General features: G+C 42.3%; 1 long non-coding RNA gene across 1 annotated transcript in view; it reads right to left on the bottom strand.

Moving 5' to 3' along the window:
* Positions 1 to 734: 734 nt before the first annotated feature.
* LOC148521843 (uncharacterized) overlaps positions 735 to 16,848 on the bottom strand; it is a 137,307-nt gene continuing 121,193 nt past the window's right edge. The window contains exon 3 of the long non-coding RNA XR_015878782.1: positions 735 to 839. This is a non-coding gene — a long non-coding RNA (uncharacterized LOC148521843). The remainder of the gene's footprint in view (positions 840 to 16,848) is intronic.

The following is a 16,848-nucleotide window of genomic DNA, read 5'->3' as shown; positions in this document are numbered from 1 at the left end:
TTGCTAGGGCACCCTGTTTTTCAAATGTAAGACAAACTTTTTTTCTTTTTCCAGGTGCTCATTAACTGATAGCCCTGGGTGTGGTCCTGTCTCTTTAAGGCAGGACCCAGTTTCATATTTAAAATATATGCAAGCTTGAGGCCAAGATGGCAGATCAAGTTCATTTGTCTGAGAATCAGTGTAGGGACTGGCTAGATGGGAATGACCGTGAAGCGGTGGCCAGCTTAACAAATTATTGCAATATTTTGGAACCAACATTCCCTATGTTCAAAGGAGTTGCAGTTTGAAAAGCATGTGAGTGCCGAGTTTGTATGATATTTTTTATATATATATATATATATATATATATATATATAGACAAATGGAGGTGCCGCACTCTCATTCAAAATAAAGACATGACAACTATGTCAAAAAGGTCATCATGACCTTTATGACATAGTTGTCGTGTCTTTATTTTGAATGAGAGTGCCGCACCTCCATTTGTCTACGTCTTTCAGCAGTGAGGGCACCTCTGCAAGCTACATACACGTTATTGTGAGTGCCGGACCAACGATTGACTATATATATATATATATATATATATATATATATGCAGTCACAGAAGGGGGCAGCGGCACTCGTCAGAAAGAAGACAATTAAAGCAGGGTTGAATAAACCTCTAATATCACTTCAACGTTTCAATCGTATAGATTTTTGTCAGGAAGTACAAAAAAAAATACAACACTTACCTATATACAAAGACAGACACCACGAGTGTAGCTGATCAACGTCCACCGGGATCACCTCTGACGTCATCGCTACGCACTGTACAGCGGGCGCGACGCCTGACGTGTCCGTTACTATGGAGACCAGAATCAACAAAGTGAAAATTACATACCTTCACCAACAACACATAAACTGATACAGATACGTACAAATCGGAGCTGAGCAAAGAAATATGTATACATACATGCAGTGCACAGTAACGGGAATGCATGTCATAACTGCAGCAGAAATATCTAAACAAATCAATCAAACTGGACTGTAATATTATCCAATAGAACTATACATGATGTAAAGGCCAAATAACTAAACAATGAGACCAGACTGCAACAGCAGAACGTCAATTGAAACACGATAAAGACAGTGTTTCATTAAGGCCATAAGGTTGCAGAGTATTGAGGCGATGTATCCACTGTGCCTCAATCTGCAACAATCGTTTAGATCTATCACCCCCTCTCACACTCAAGGGGACGTGATCAATCATTTTGTAATGTAGAGTCGATAAACTATGTCGATGCATTTTGAAGTGGCGTGCTACTGGCTGATCAGTGTCACCACCACTCAGGGTTTCTCGTAACTGATGGGCACCTAATAAAATAAACAACGTATTGGCTGGTACATGTGAGTACATGATTGATCTTATACCGATGGCCTGTGTGTGGATGCACAAAACTGTCACCTGTCTCGAGAAAACCACAAGTAGTACACCCTCAGCATTTATAATTGCCAGGTTTCTTAGTCATAAAATGGGTTTTAGAAGGGTTCTCAAAGTTGGTGATGTCATTGTGCACTAGCCAATCCCGAATGTTCGTACCACGTTTATAGCATGGTAATAGCATGGTAATAGAGTAGTATTATGTAATGTGGGAAGATTAGTGTCAGTGCTGATCAGTGGCCAATATTTTTTAGCGGTTTTGATTATTCGACCACTCCCAGCACTGAAACCATTGACCCAAACCAGTTTATCCTTCACATCATTATTTTTGTTTCTGGACTGTGTCACAGATTTAGAAGCCAAAAGGGCCTTCTGTCTGGCTCGTTGGAGGGTACTTAATGCGTACCCCCTCTGACGGAAATTTTCCATCATGCTATCCATCTGAAGTACCTAATGAACAGGATTGCTGCAAATTCTATGAATTCTTAAAAATTGGGAGTAGGGTAGTCCCCTAATTAAACTCTTAGGATGATGGCTTGACGCGAGTAACAGATTATTGCGATCCGTGGGTTTCTTATAGATGGATGTATTAAGCTGACCATCAGATAGTGTAATCCATACATCTAAAAAGTTAATGCACTCAGCACTGATGATGTAGGTGAATTTAATATCTGAGTCCAGATCATTAACCTCACTCATCATCAATAGGAACTCATTCCTACTACCTAACCAGATCACAAATATATCATCTATGTATCGGGTGAAGAACCTGATTTTGTCCGCATAGGCTCTATTAGTAAAAAACAGATCTTTTTCCACCCGATACATAAATGCGTTGGCATAAGCCGGGGCTGCACAAGAACCTATAGCACAACCGAGTAGGACCCATCAAACAAAAAGTAATTCCTGGTGAGGGTAAGTGACAAAAGTTGCAGAAAGAAAGATAAATCTGGGCCATTAAACCTAGGGTTATTGCACAATAATTGCTCGACTGCTTTTAGTCCTCTATTATTCGGAATGCTCGTGTACAAGCTCACTATATCAATAGTGCATAGCAAGCAATCGGCAGGGAGATCAGTCAAGTTACGTAATTTATGCAAAAACGAAGAAGTGTCTTTCAAGTAAGTATCTTCAGCTTGTATAACGGGCTGTAAGTGGAAATCAACAAATCTGGATACTTCATAGTATAATGAGTCCCTGGCCGATATGATGGACCTCCCTGGTGGATTAGATAAATCCTTGTGTAATTTGGGCAAGGTATAGAAAACCGGGACACAAGGATGACTGGGCATTAGGGCATCCATGGTGGTTTTAGTAATCAGATGATTATCGACTGCAGATTGGGTGACCACAAGGGCAAAAAAGGATTTACAGCCAGGTCTTTCACCAGGCGAGGAGGTCAATGCAAAAGGCAGGTCAAAACAAGCTCCCAAGAAAAGGAGATAGCCCCTCAATGAATTCATCTCTTTGTTAAGTAGTATCAAGAGTACTATTAGATTTACATGCTTGTGTAGCCCTTTTAGTATAAATTTTTTGGATGTGATAATCTCTATAGTAGATAATCATTATATCACCAACATTTAAAAAAACCGACTGTAATCATTATATCACCAACATTTAAAAAAAACCGACTGATTTGAACACTGTTTTGATCGCCAAAAGTTTTCATCCTCAACCCCTCAAAAAAGGTCTACCTTACTCCCAGCTAATAAGAGTGGTAAGGATAACATCAGACCTTGATAAACTGTTGGAAGCACTTAACAATATGGGTACGGACTTTATCCAATGTGGCTATGATAGACATGAGGTGAATGATGCGATACAATGTTGCCTCACCATTGACAGAGAATCGCTACTCTGTCCCATTCCTGAAGATCCCAATGCTAACCGAGTCATCTTTCCGACTACCTTCTCAATATCCTCACATAGGATGAGGGAGTCTATTCTTAGGCATTGGCACATTATAAGAACAGATCCAATACTGAAAGATACATGTGAGAATAATCCTCTTTTTGCATACAAGAGGAGCAGCAACCTTAAAGACCTGGTGACGAATGCTGATGTAAATGTACAAGTGCAGAATGACAATTGGCTTGCACTCAAGAAAGGAGCATTCTGTTGCAGTGGTTGTGATAATTGCCGATACTTGACAATTGGTGACACATTTATACATCCTAACACTGGTGTACAACATAAACTACAACTTCGTATGACCTGTGAAAGCAAATACATGATTTAGGTTATTATGTGTCCCTGCAAAAAGTTATACATTGGGAAAACAACACGTATGCTAAAAGAACGCATTGCCATGCATTGTTCATCGATAAATGAAACATCATCAAAAACTGATCAGAGTACATCACCAGTCACGAGGCATTTTCATGACTTGGGACATATGATCAAAGACTTCCGTTTTATGCCACTGGATCAAATTAAACTGCATAGAAGAGGAGGTGACTGAGGGAAACTTTTACTCCAAAGTGAATGTGAATTTATTTATAGATTTGAATCCCTTAGACCGAAGGGATTAAATGAGGAGAATTATTTTGGCGTATTTCTATGATGGGACATCTGGCCTTTTTTTTTCCTGTCAACAAGTTTATCGCTTGTATTCAATATGTGATTTGGATCACATCAGTTGGTTATTTATTACATTATTATTGATGCTGCTATGATGGGATTTAAAGATTAATCTTTATATACAAAAAATTATTATTTTCAGTTTTTTTGTATTGTACTCATTTTGGTAGCAACAAGTGGTTATCCTGGGTTTTTTTTAAAAAACATTTTTGTTAAAAAAAATGATGTTATTTATTTTTTTCATTAAATCTTTTTAATTTTTTGTGCCAGTTCCTGGCACAAGTGGGTTGTTTGTTAGTATGTAACTGTACTTATGTGCACATGTAGATTAGGGCATTTTTTTATAAAAATACTTTTTATCAGGAGATGTATAGATATTGGGTAATAGACATTATATTAGGGGTATATATTGTTCATAGTTCTTCATTCTTTCTTTTTCATCACTGTGTGCTTTTGTGATGGTGAGATGGGTGGCAGCTAGACATTTCAGCAGAGATTTACTCATTTTTATTTTCCATTAATGCTGGGGCTTTGCTAATGATTGACAGTGGAGATGCTCTAGATATGTATCTATTATGAAGCATTTGGCACATTTTGTGTATATGAATCAAGCTTAGTCCATTGTAACTTCAATTGTTTTTTATTGTCCCCTAGCAACGGCCACGTCACACACATGCCTGAGACTTGCGTCGATGCTGGTCCCATCGCGACACTTGTCTCTGGCTGATGACGCTTGCTGCGAGTCATGCTTGCCTCCCTACAGCATCCAGATGGATACTTCCGGGTTGCGGCATCACACATGTACGGAGGTAACTTCTATGCAGGTGAGTATCTTTGCTTGATTTTAGTTGGCGCCCATTCTTCCTTAAATACAGCTTCTTTGTCAGTAGTTTACTGTGCTCATGATGAAGGTGTATTGACACCGAAACGGCTGTCGGGCCACAGATACCACACAGCATATTGTCACCAGGCTATTGCATGGATAAGTATCGGCTATTATGCCATTTTGCATTTCTGCACTTTTTTCCTGGTTGTTGTTTATATGTATGTTCCAGTGTGACATACATTGTGGTTTCAATCTAACATGGCTGTATTTTTCATATATATAAATTGATTACTTTTTTGCATTGAAATACAGTGTGCTGATTCTTTCTTCTGTTTCTCTGGAAGCCGAATCATCATTGTATTAATCTTTATGGGATTTCAGCACCTGGCAGTATTTAAACCTTTATGATGTGTGTGCGGTTGCCCTTTGGACCATATATATATATATATATATATATATATATATATATATATTTATATATTGTGGTGAGAGGGGTTGTCTCTCACCTGAATTGCCCACATTCTGGTGGAGTTAGCTCCATCCAAGGGCGAGGAAAACAAGATAGGCTCATTTTTGCACGATGGTACCTCTGGATTCCAGACCACTGTTAATGTGGGAAACTGTATTACTGAATGGCCGAGAACTCCCAGCTATTATAGATTCAGGAAGTGAGCTAACCCTGATCTCAGAAGCTGTCCTGCCCAGACCAGTGGAAAAGGTGACAGGGTTAGTCAAAGTACTCTGCATTCATGGATCCACAGAAAACTTCTCCCAGGTGCGAGCAAGCCTCACCATAAAGGGTGCACTTATGAGGTGGTCGCAGCGGTTGGTGAAGCTCCCCTATCCTCTCATATTGGGATGCAATTTCCCCAGATATGTTGAGCTCATAAAAGAACCACAGAGACAACGCCAATGTAAAGTCTCCAAGGCCCTACCTCAGAAAAGGGAGAAGAGTATAAAAACACAGTCAGTCCTCTTTGGAGAGAGAACCTCTGTGCAAATAATGTCTAAGGAAAGAAATCCGCAACACTTTGCCTGGTTATGGCCATACAGAAATATTTGCAGAGGTGTCATACCCAATACAGATGTTGCCATGGATGTGCTGGAAACTGCCACCACTCAGGTTCCTGGGGGCTGCTCTAGTTCACTTGGCCCTACAGAAGTTCCACTGGTGGACGCCTGGTCAGCAAAAAGAAGCGAAAGCCTTAGTTCGCAATAATCAGGATGTGTTTCTTCCCTGCCAGGGCGCACTGCCCTAACAGGGCACGAGGTAAATACACCTGAAGGAGTGGGCATAAAGTAGCGACCATATTGCATTCCTGAGGCACGGCGACAAGCTATCCGGCAAGAAGAAGGTCTGGTCCCTGTACTTCTCGCTAGACCGTTTTGTTGCACTGGCTCTTTGAGGAATAGTGAATAGTGCACTGGCTCTTCTGCGGGGCAGTGGAAAAGAGCAGAACCTGGTGTCCGCAAGAAAAGAAGGATGCTTGCTCCTCTGTCAGAACACACCATGTTCAGGGGGTATGAAGAAGACACGCCTGGAAAGGTGGTTCGGAAGGCTGAAGGGTGTCGGCCATCACCAAGGAATACATGTGCTTCCTTAAGCTTGGAAAAGTGATAGGGGGGATGTGTGGTGAGAGGGGTTGTCTTTCACCTGAATTGCCTACATTCTGGTGGAAAAAAAAAGATCGGCACATTCTACACCAACAATAGAATTTTGGAATTCCGGGTTTTCAGGGCTGCACAGCTCAAACTGGAAATATAGAATTCCAGGTTTTTCAGGTCACCCAGAGTTCAACAGGAAGTCAGTAGCACAGGGTTTAAAACTCTCAAACTCTCACTCTGTTGCTCCTTGCTCCTGATCCCAGATAAGCTGGCCAGGCGATAGGCTTGGGGTGGTGGTTTGCATTAGGATGCCAGGACCTGGAACATCCACAGATATTGCAATTGCTGACTGTTAAGCAAAAGGAGTGCTGTGACATCTACTTTTATGTTTATTTTATTACTTTCTGTTATGTCCCTGTGCGTATCCAGGCATATGCTCACGTATGCTAAGGTGCAGTGTTTGCTGCTATTAAAAGCCACTGTTTTACCAAGTACTGTACCTGCCTGTGCATAGTGCAAAAACAGCAGCATATATACTTATCAAGCTCCATAAGCAGCATCAAAAATCATATAACAGCATAAGGCTCATTACTCATTAGGCAGCAGCAATTCTTTTATGCATCCTCACCGCCATATACATAGAGTGTTGTTCATTACAGGTGCATATAGATCACAGCCCGACAGCTGTTTCGATGCTTCCTCGTACATTAGTCATGGGGCACAGAACGACAAGGTATTGCTGCAAACACACAACTGTAACAAATTGAAAACACCTGCTGGAGGGCTGAACTGCTGCTTACCAAATCAAATGTTCCCCGCTGATCCAGCATGGCATCCCAGCAGAGCCGGCCCTAGGCATAGGCATTCTAAGCAAATGCCTAGGGCATCTGGAATGCCTTGGGGGCATCCCACAGCTCTGCAACTACCCGCTGCTGCCATGATCGGAGCTTAGCTCCGATCAGGCAGCAGTGCACAGTGGTTAGCAGGGGCGGATTTGTGCCACGCGGCTGTGAATAGGGGCTGCATGGGCTTACAATGGTGCTTTACGGTGGCTGGTCCCTCCCCTGGGACTGCCCACTGCATCACATGTGATGCTGATCAGCGGCAGCCCTGAGGTCAGGTTGAGCTGTCCTTCCCTTCCTGCACCACGCCCCCCTGGTTCTCTCCCCTACCTGGCTTTGATTTCTACCTGACACTGGCTGCAGGGGCACGGAACTGGGGAGGAAAGAGGCTGGCTGGCGGCTCCCTTATATATGGTAAGGGCTCAATTTACTAAATGTATAATCCGTTTTTTATTAATAGAAAATTGTTAAAAAACCTGGAAGAGAGGGGGAGGGGCGGGGCATGTGTATTGTGTAATGCAGGAGCTGTGCAGACTCTTTTGACAGTGCACTGCCCCTGCCTCCTTTATAGTGCCCCCTACCTTTTACAAGCCATGGCAGTACCTGCTTCTCAGTCTACAGAGAAATTCAGCAACAGGTAACTGAAGGTGATGTGTGTGTGTGTGAGAGAGAGATGGGTGCTACTTGTGTGTGATGTATGTCTGTATGTATGTGTGTGTGTGTGTGTGATGTGTGCTACTTGTGTGTGATGTATGTCTGTATGCATGTGTGTGTGAAGTGATGTATGTCTGTCTGTATGTATGTGTGATGTGTGCTACTTGTGTGTGATGTATGTCTGCATGTGTGTGATGTGTGCTACTTGTGTGTGATGTATGTCTGTATGTGTGTGATGTGTGCTACTTCTGTGTGATGTGTGTATGTATATGTGATGTGTGCTACTTGTGTGTGATGTATGTATGTATGTGTGATGTGTGCTACTTGTGTGTGATGTATGTCTTTATGTGCGTGGGTGATGTGTGCTACTTGTGTGTGATGTATGTCTGTCTGTATGTCATACTTGCCGACAATCAGCTCCAGCCTTCCGGGAGGGAGCTGATTGTTGGCTATTAGCGGGGGGCGGGGCATCCATTGGGGGTGGAGCAGGCGGTGGGGCTTCCATTTTGTGTCATACTGGGGGCGCAGCTGGGGGCGTGTCCGCACGATCACATCATCGTGACTCCGCCCCCTCTTCACAATGCCGTGATTTTCGGCATTGTAAAACAGGGGGCGGGGCCACGATGACGCGATTCTGCGCGAATCGCGTCACCGGGCCCCCCGCTGCGGGGATTTCTGTGTTTTTCAGGGGTGGAGCTGGGGAGGGTCGGACACTTCCGGGAGGCTTGCCTGCCTTTCCGGGGGGCCTGGAGCGGAACCCGAAAATCGGGAGGCTCCCGGCCAAATCGGGAGGGTAGGCAAGCCTGCTGTATGTTTGTGTGTGTGTGGTGTGTGCTACTTGTGTGTGATGTATGTCTGTATGTGTGTGTGATGTGTGCTACTTCTGTGTGATGTATGTCTGTATGTATGTATGTATATGTGATGTGTGCTACTTGTGTGTGATGTATGTCTGTGTGTGATGTGTGCTACTTCTGTGTGATGTGTGCTACTTCTGTGTGATGTATGTCTGTCTGTATGTATGTGTGTGTGATGTGTGCTACTTTTGTGTTATGTGTGTGTGTTGTGTGTCTGTATGTGTGTGTGATGTGTGCTACTTGTGTGTGATGTGTTTGTGTGTGTTAATAGGTAAATTTCTGGTACATTTTGTGCTCTAATATTTAAATGCTTGCAAACAAATGGGGTACTTTCATTATTTACATTCACAAAACCACTGTGGTAACTTTATTAGAATACCAACTGATTTAGAGCAACTTTGTTGTGACTCATTTGTTTTATACCCATAATATATCATGTAAATTCAACAAATTATAATGAAAATAACTTAGATATAACTGTTAAATCTGCAGCTATTTTTAAATAGTTTTAATAGTTCTACAATGTAAAATATATAAAGAATTTGTTTAAAACAAAAAAAACAACAACTATGTGTTACTAAATAAGGTTGATCTTTGTATAGTCATCACATCCTGATCAGGTACATCAGCAGCAATTGCTGACCTCCCCCATCCTGTATCTCTCTAAGGGCGGGATGTACTAAGCATCACTTTCGCGATGCAGTACAGCCCCTCTGACATCGGGTACATACCGCGGTATGTACTAAGAATTTCGCAAAGGACAGCCAGAAGTCCTTCTGCGCATCATGGGAGGGATCCAATCGGATCCCTCTCAGCCAGGAGCGTCCCGACAAGAAGCCCATAGGCTTCTATTGGGTAACGCAACCTGAAGGTGGTCGTTACCTAGCAGGGCGAAGCACCCGAATGCATTCCAGGTGCTTAGTACATTCAGGGAATGTGGTAAAACCCCTGAAAATGTTTTACCAAATTTTTACCTTTACTACATCCCGCCCTCACTCCCTGGATCACTGTTATCTGCCCCCAACTTAATGTAATTCTTATAACCCCCAATACTTATACCTCTTCCACTTGTACTGTATCTGTAGGATGGATGGCCCCAAAACATTGCAATACTAGGCCCCAAGATTTCTGTAACCAAGCCTGACTGCATCACATAGTTAAGCGACAGTTATATTTAACAAAGAGAGAGAGAGAGAAATAAATAGGCGACGCAGATAGTGTAGTATGTTAAAAGCACAATGGATTACTTAGGATAAATCACATACATCACAAAAGTTAAAAACTGGCATATCAGGGGGGTAAGCAAGCCTATTTGTAGAAAATGCATCCAGAGGATAAAAGCTGGTTCATGGTTTGAAAACTAAGGCCCTGATTCAGACCCGGACGCAAGTGGCCGTTCGCACGTTCGGCGTACGTGCCAAAATATGTAAATTCAAGCGCTCGCTCGTAATTTCGTACGCAGCTAATCTTCCGCCCCAAAGTCTCCCAACCCCTCCTCTAGCTAACGAGCGAGCGAAATAGCGAGCGTACATCCCCAATTTGGCTTGCAGGGAACGCTCGCACAAGTACAAACCGGAAGTGGGCCTGTCAGATTTCGATTACCTGCTCGTTCATTCTGCCTACCTACTTCAATCGTATCATGCCAATCAATATATCAATTAGTTTAATTGCTCTTCACATGTTTTCAAAACGTTTTTTTTTCATTTTCAAAAAACTTTACTCTTGTCCGTGTTTTTGTTTACCCGCAGAATACGTACGGTTTAAACTATGGTTTTCTTTATCCAAAATACATGTTTGATCCAATTTTCAAATTGTTTTCCGTGTTTTTACCCACGCATATTTTACTTGTTTCATTTCTTTATTTAACTTAGCTTACGCATGTCACTGCATCAAGCCTATCATAACTCTCAATAGATTTTTTTGCCTGTAGAACACATGACTCATACACTAACCAATAGAATGGTTCCTGTTAATTTACCAACTACATTAGCCAATCAAAATTATTTTCTGGTCTTTATTAAAACTGTTTTATTAAAAATACACCATTGCCATCATGAGAGCCTCTGCGTTCACCAGGCGGGAGCTTCTTGTCCTGACTGAGGTGATGGACCGGCGTATCACCAGCCAGCCTCCCCCCATCAGCAATAGGGAGAAGCGTTCCGCCTATGCGGAGGTTCGCCACCGCCTGCTTTCCTTCGGCTCATGCCGACAGATCGGCCAGCTGGAGCGCAGGTGGTCCGACCTTCAACGGTGGACGCCCTGCTTGCTGGCATGTTTTCGCCAGCGTATAGCTGAAAGTAAGTTATGTTTTGTTTTCATGTTTTTATTTGCGGCCCTATCTGCGTGTGCATGTTTTCTTGTTTGGCCTGTTTCTTTTTTTCAAACATATCTGCGTGTGCATGTTTTCTGGTTTGGCCTGTTTCTTTTTTTCAAACATATCTGCATGTGCATGTTTTCTTGTTTGGCCTGTTTCTTTTTTTCAAACATATCTGCGTGTGCATGTTTTCTTGTTTGGCCTGTTTCTTTTTTTTCAACATATCTGCGTGTGCATGTTTTCTTGTTTGGCCTGTTTCTTTTTTTTCAAACATATCTGCGTGTGCATGTTTTCTGGTTTGGCCTGTTTCTTTTTTTCCAACATATCTGCGTGTGCATGTTTTCTTGTTTGGCCTGTTTCTTTTTTTCCAACATATCTGAGAGTGCATGTTTTCCTTTTTGTTTGTTAACCAATTAGCGTTTAGAAAGGGAAAATAAAAATTAAACGTCAAATTGTTATCCATCATTTAGGGGCCGAGCGAAGACTACGGCGTCATCGCCAGCGAAGACGTCGCCCTCGTCCCCTATCCCCAACTCCAAGCCAAACCTCCTCTCCCCAACCTTCCCAAAATTCCCCCTCCACCCCAGCCTGGCCAGACCCTCACGCCCCTCCCTCTACAAGAATTCCCATCCCTCCAAATTCCCCCTCCCCTCAACCCCCTGCTCGCTTTTCCTCACCCTCCCCTCCACCCTTCCCTCTCTTGACCACCCCATCACCACTGTCCGAAATTACCCCGCCGACATCAGATGGTGGGGATCCTGGTCCAGGCGTCATTATGAACGGTATGTTTCCCTTTTAACCATTTTTTTTATTTATTTATTTTTTAATGTGTTGATGTAATCCTTTGTCTGTGCCTTTTCCATTTTTTCGGATTTTAAAAGGTTTGTTATATATATCTTTGTCAAAAAATGTCTCTGATGTTTTCCCCATACACATATCACACATGTCCAAACACTCATACTTGTATCTCTTGTTTGCGGTAGCAACAAATGTTTTTTTGGTGTGTACTTGTTTTTTTAATTTTTTGGGGGGAATCATTATTTTTATTTTTTTTTTAAATGAATTTGTTTTTGGAAACTTTTAAAAAATTTTCACTTTTTGCTAAGTCGATTTTGCTTTTGAAGATTTTTAGAATCATAAATTAAGGATTCATTTTATTAAGCACCACAATTTTTTTACCCACAGAGGACCAGAGGCGGTTGGTGGAGCTAGCCGGCTGTGTTCATATGCTGAGGGGGCATGTTATCGGCCTGCTGGTGGTCCTGGATAAAATGACGGGGATCCTGCGCCACTATATTGTTTTTTTGTTTTTTTTTGGACATATTTTAAACAAATAAACATTTCAAATTTGAATACAGTCTCATTCCTTGTCTGTAAATCTTAGATTGTTTAACCTTACATAAATAGACTATTGCAGCAAGTATTTGAAAGTAATGTAACTAAGATTGTGTAAAGCTGATTTTTGGATGCAGGCACATTAAACACCTAACAATAACAATAGGTTTGTAGAGTTACCAGCATTTGTGTTTATAAATTTTTGGTGTGTATTAATTTAAACCTGCTTAGGCCTAGATTATAAAACATACTGATTCTACATAATAACTTTTGGTGTTGGTTTTAACCCACAAAGCATAGTAAAATACTGACCAATTTTACACATTACAGGATTAGCCATTAAGCAACTTTTCCTTGGGTGAACCAGGTTACAATTGCTTGTAATGTCGAAAAGAAATGTTTTTTTTTTAAAAGAAATGAAAATGTATTAAACATAAATAATAAACACAAAGTGTTTGGTCACAATCAATACACACAGTGAAAACACTCTAAAAAATCCAGCCAACACCATAAAAAAAGGCAACAAACAATCAAGAACTGTTTGATGAATTAGCATGCCAACATGATTCCACAAATGAGGCATTGCAAAATTGGGTCCAGAAGTTATATCCAATGTGCCCACATGAAGTAAATTTTTGGGAGCAGGAAGGAGTCATCGTTTCATCCCAAAATATTATGAAATAAAACACAAGAAGGGAGAAAAAAAAACGTTTAATTTTACCTTTCTACATTGTGTCAAAAAAATTATTTTGGGCCAATAATTACCTAAAGAATCTGGCCACCACATCATCGCGTATGGCCCCCCCACATACTGACCTCCGACCAACCTCGGGGGGGGGCATCCTCAGGCAAGGCATCCTCTGGCTGCATTGGGACACCACTCCTTATGGCGATGTTGTGAAATATCCCACACAGGACCACAATTTTCGAAACCATATCCGGCAAATACATGAGCTCGCCACCAGAGCGGTGGAGGCATCTGAATCGGCCTTTTAAAAGGCCGATACAGTGCTCCACCACTTGCCTGGTGGCTGTAAGTGCGGAATTATACTCACTTTGTGGGCCTGGTGTTGGAGCCAAATAAGGAGTGAGCAGCCAGGACGTGCAAGGGTAGCCACTGTCTCCTGTGAAAAAGAAGTGACAACATCAGGATCACTGTGTATCAAGCTTTGCATTGGTATCTACTAAAGGTCTCCACTTACCCAGAAGCCACGCATCACCAGCTTGTAGGTAAATTTTTGCCAAATCCCTGATTGCCGGATGACGAATGAGTCATGTGCACTCCCGGGTAATTTTGCATTCAGGGACAGGATCTGGAGGGAGGCATCACATACCACCATTACATTCAGTGAGTGATAGTGTTTTTGGTTCCTAAAAATTGCCTCCAGCCGTGCTGGAGGCTGAAGTGGTATGTGAGTACCATCCACAACCCCTATGATGTGTGGGAAGCCAGCTATTTGGTAAAAATTGGCCTTGGCCACACTAAGGGAAGCCATATCCAAAGGCATTTTAATAAAATGATGGAGGTGCTTGAAAAGGGCCTCCATCACTGCCCTCAGGATCCAAGAAAAGGAGGATTGGGAGATTCCAGCCACTATTCCCACTGTGGTTTGAAAGGATCCTGAGGCACAGAAATGTAACACCAACATTAATTGCGTAAGTGGTGGTATTGCTGTAGGACTGTCAATTTGCCGCTCAAGATCACTCTCTATTAATGAGAGAGTGTCTATGATGATTTGTGGAGGAAGATGGTATCGTCTTAAAACCTCATCATCGGGCATTCCAAAAAGGGTGACACGTGTTCTATATATCTGGGGCCTTGCACGCCTACGATGCCTACGCCTAGGACGAGATTGAGATTGGTCGGCTTCCGGAAGCATGGCCAAAATAATACGACCAACATCAACCTGAAAGGGTAAGTAATGTAGTTAATGTATGTTGAATATTAATTTATAAAAAATATACTTATCTTTCCGTTAAAATCCAAAGATGCTTACATGCCGGGGTATTGTCATGATTGCAACAATCTACATTTCAACATTAAAAAATTTGTTTAGAATTTGGGGTGGTCATTTTGAACTCTTCAGAATGTTGAAAATGGACTATAATATAGGGGGTGATGAAACAATTGGAAAAATTATAAACCTACATTGAGAGGACTATCAAAATTGTCTTTGAAAAAAATCTGTAAAAAAATAATACGCTAAATAGTTCGCATTTTTACAAGGGGGAAGAAGGAAACAAAAGTGCGCTAAATAGTTTGCATTTTTACAAGGGGGAAGAAGGAAACAAAAGTGCGCTAAATAGTTTGCATTTTTACAAGGGGGAAGAAGGAAACAAAAGTGCGCTAAATAGTTCGCATTTTTACAAGGGGGAAGAAGGAAACAAAAGTGCGCTAAATAGTTCGCATTTTTACAAGGGGGAAGAAGGAAACAAAAGTGCGCTAAATAGTTCGCATTTTTACAAGGGGGAAGAAGGAAACAAAAGTGCACTAAATAGTTCGCATTTTTACGCTCTGAAAAAAGCCAAAAAAAAGCTTACTGAGTCCAAAATATGCGAGGAACAATACATGAACATTTTAAAAACCAGTTATAATCAAAACTTACCAATACACGATAAATAAGTCACAGTCCAAAAACTTCTTTGGGGCCCAGCCAAAAAAAAACTAAAAAAAAAAAATAAATTATGAATAATCAAAAACATTTTGTGGAGCCATAATTTAAAACAGGATAACGTCAAAAAATTTACTCCAAAAAGATATAAATATCAAAAATAACCACAACAAAAAATGCGAACGGAAATTTAGGAAAAAAAATGCGCCTCGAAACCAATCCAAAAGAACGCCTCCAAACAGTAAACCCTCCAACAATACACTCCTACACACGAAACCTCCAACAATCAACACCCGCCACCTCGTCTCGAGTCGCCAAAAGCCATAAATAGTGTTTTGTTTCCCGCTCAAATTAAGGACGGATCATAGGAACGTACAATCAATGATGCGGACGAAAAATAAGGACGCATGTATAAATACGTCACTGAAAAAAACAAACGGTCTGGTGTAGTTCAAGCTTTTACAAGCAAAATGGCTACAGACCAGCCAAACAATGGCCAAGAGATAAGTATTTCTCTCTTTTGTAATCAAGGATTATTAAGAAACAGAATATATTGAAAGTTTTACATCCAAATGTTTTTTAATTTAATGTAACTAGGTGTTGAGGATGACATGGAAAAGGCTGCTGGTCCCAGTGTTCCAGCCAAAGCTGCAAAAAAGAAAAGGCAGCCACAATTCACAAAAAAGGAGATGGAGGTTTTGGTTCAGAAGTGTGTGGACATCCTGCCACAGGCAGACAGGAATATGGGTGTAAGCCAGAAGTGGAGAATGTGGGAGGAGATAGCCAGTGCTGTCAATAGGGTGGGTGATTATGTCCATCTAGCCCGGGATGTCAAACGCCGGTAAGTAAAAACTTTAACCCCCCAAAAAAAGGGCAAAAAAATGCAGGAATAATGCCTACTTTTTCACCCACAGATGGCAAGACTTCAAATATCGCCTGAAGCAAAAAATGTCTGACAGGGCTAAGCATGCAAGGGGGACAGGTGGGAGTTGAATGATTTGGAAGAGCTGGCAGAGGGGTGTGTGCAGGATGTGGAGGTGTTTGGCGTGTCCAACATGGATACGGACATGCCAGACTTTGCGGCTCCTCATGTTGTCCCAGGTAAATGTTGTGATGTAACCAACTCTGAAATGTTATTGTGACAATATGTAGATTGTAATGTTCCTCTTTTCTCTTTTTTCTCACAGAGACACAGGCGGATGAGTCTGCTCCAGAGGGGAGCCTTGGCCGCAGAATTTCTGCTGGCTCTGCAGGGGAGGAACCAGTACATCCGGCTGAGGACCCTGCAGAAGCCAGTCCAGGGCAATCCCCCTCGCAGGCAGTGGGCCTCCTCACATAACTCAATTTTAAATCGGATTACCATACGGAGATTCTGCAGAGGATGGACGCCAGTCTGCTACGGGTGGCTGAGGCCCTGGAGCAAAATGCTGCGGCCAACGTGACCATTGGTCAGGCCCTGGCTGAAAATACCAGGGCCAACATCAGAATCGCCAATGCCCTGGAGCAGCTCGTTCGCCAGCATATGGTGGAGCCGACCTCCCTTCCTGCCGGAACATCTGGATCCTCCACCTCTGGCACAACAACAGCCATTCCTCCAAATGTGCCTAGCCCTGTGCCTAGTCCAGAGGCCACATCTGCCTCTGGACAGGCCAGCCAGATGACATCCCGGACCCGGTCTGGCGCCCACCCTACCCCAACCAAACGGGGAAAGAAACGATGACAGCACTGGCTACTTTTCCCACACTCCTTCTGTGCTTGCCCCATATTCCTTAAGGGCCAAAACTTCCCTCTCCTTTCTAGTGAATTGTT

Source organism: Taudactylus pleione, unplaced genomic scaffold, assembly GCF_031769625.1.
Source record: "Taudactylus pleione unplaced genomic scaffold, aTauple2 ptg000154l, whole genome shotgun sequence".
NCBI classification, from domain to species: Eukaryota; Metazoa; Chordata; class Amphibia; order Anura; family Myobatrachidae; genus Taudactylus; species Taudactylus pleione.
This window is presented reverse-complemented; position numbering and strand designations above follow the sequence as displayed.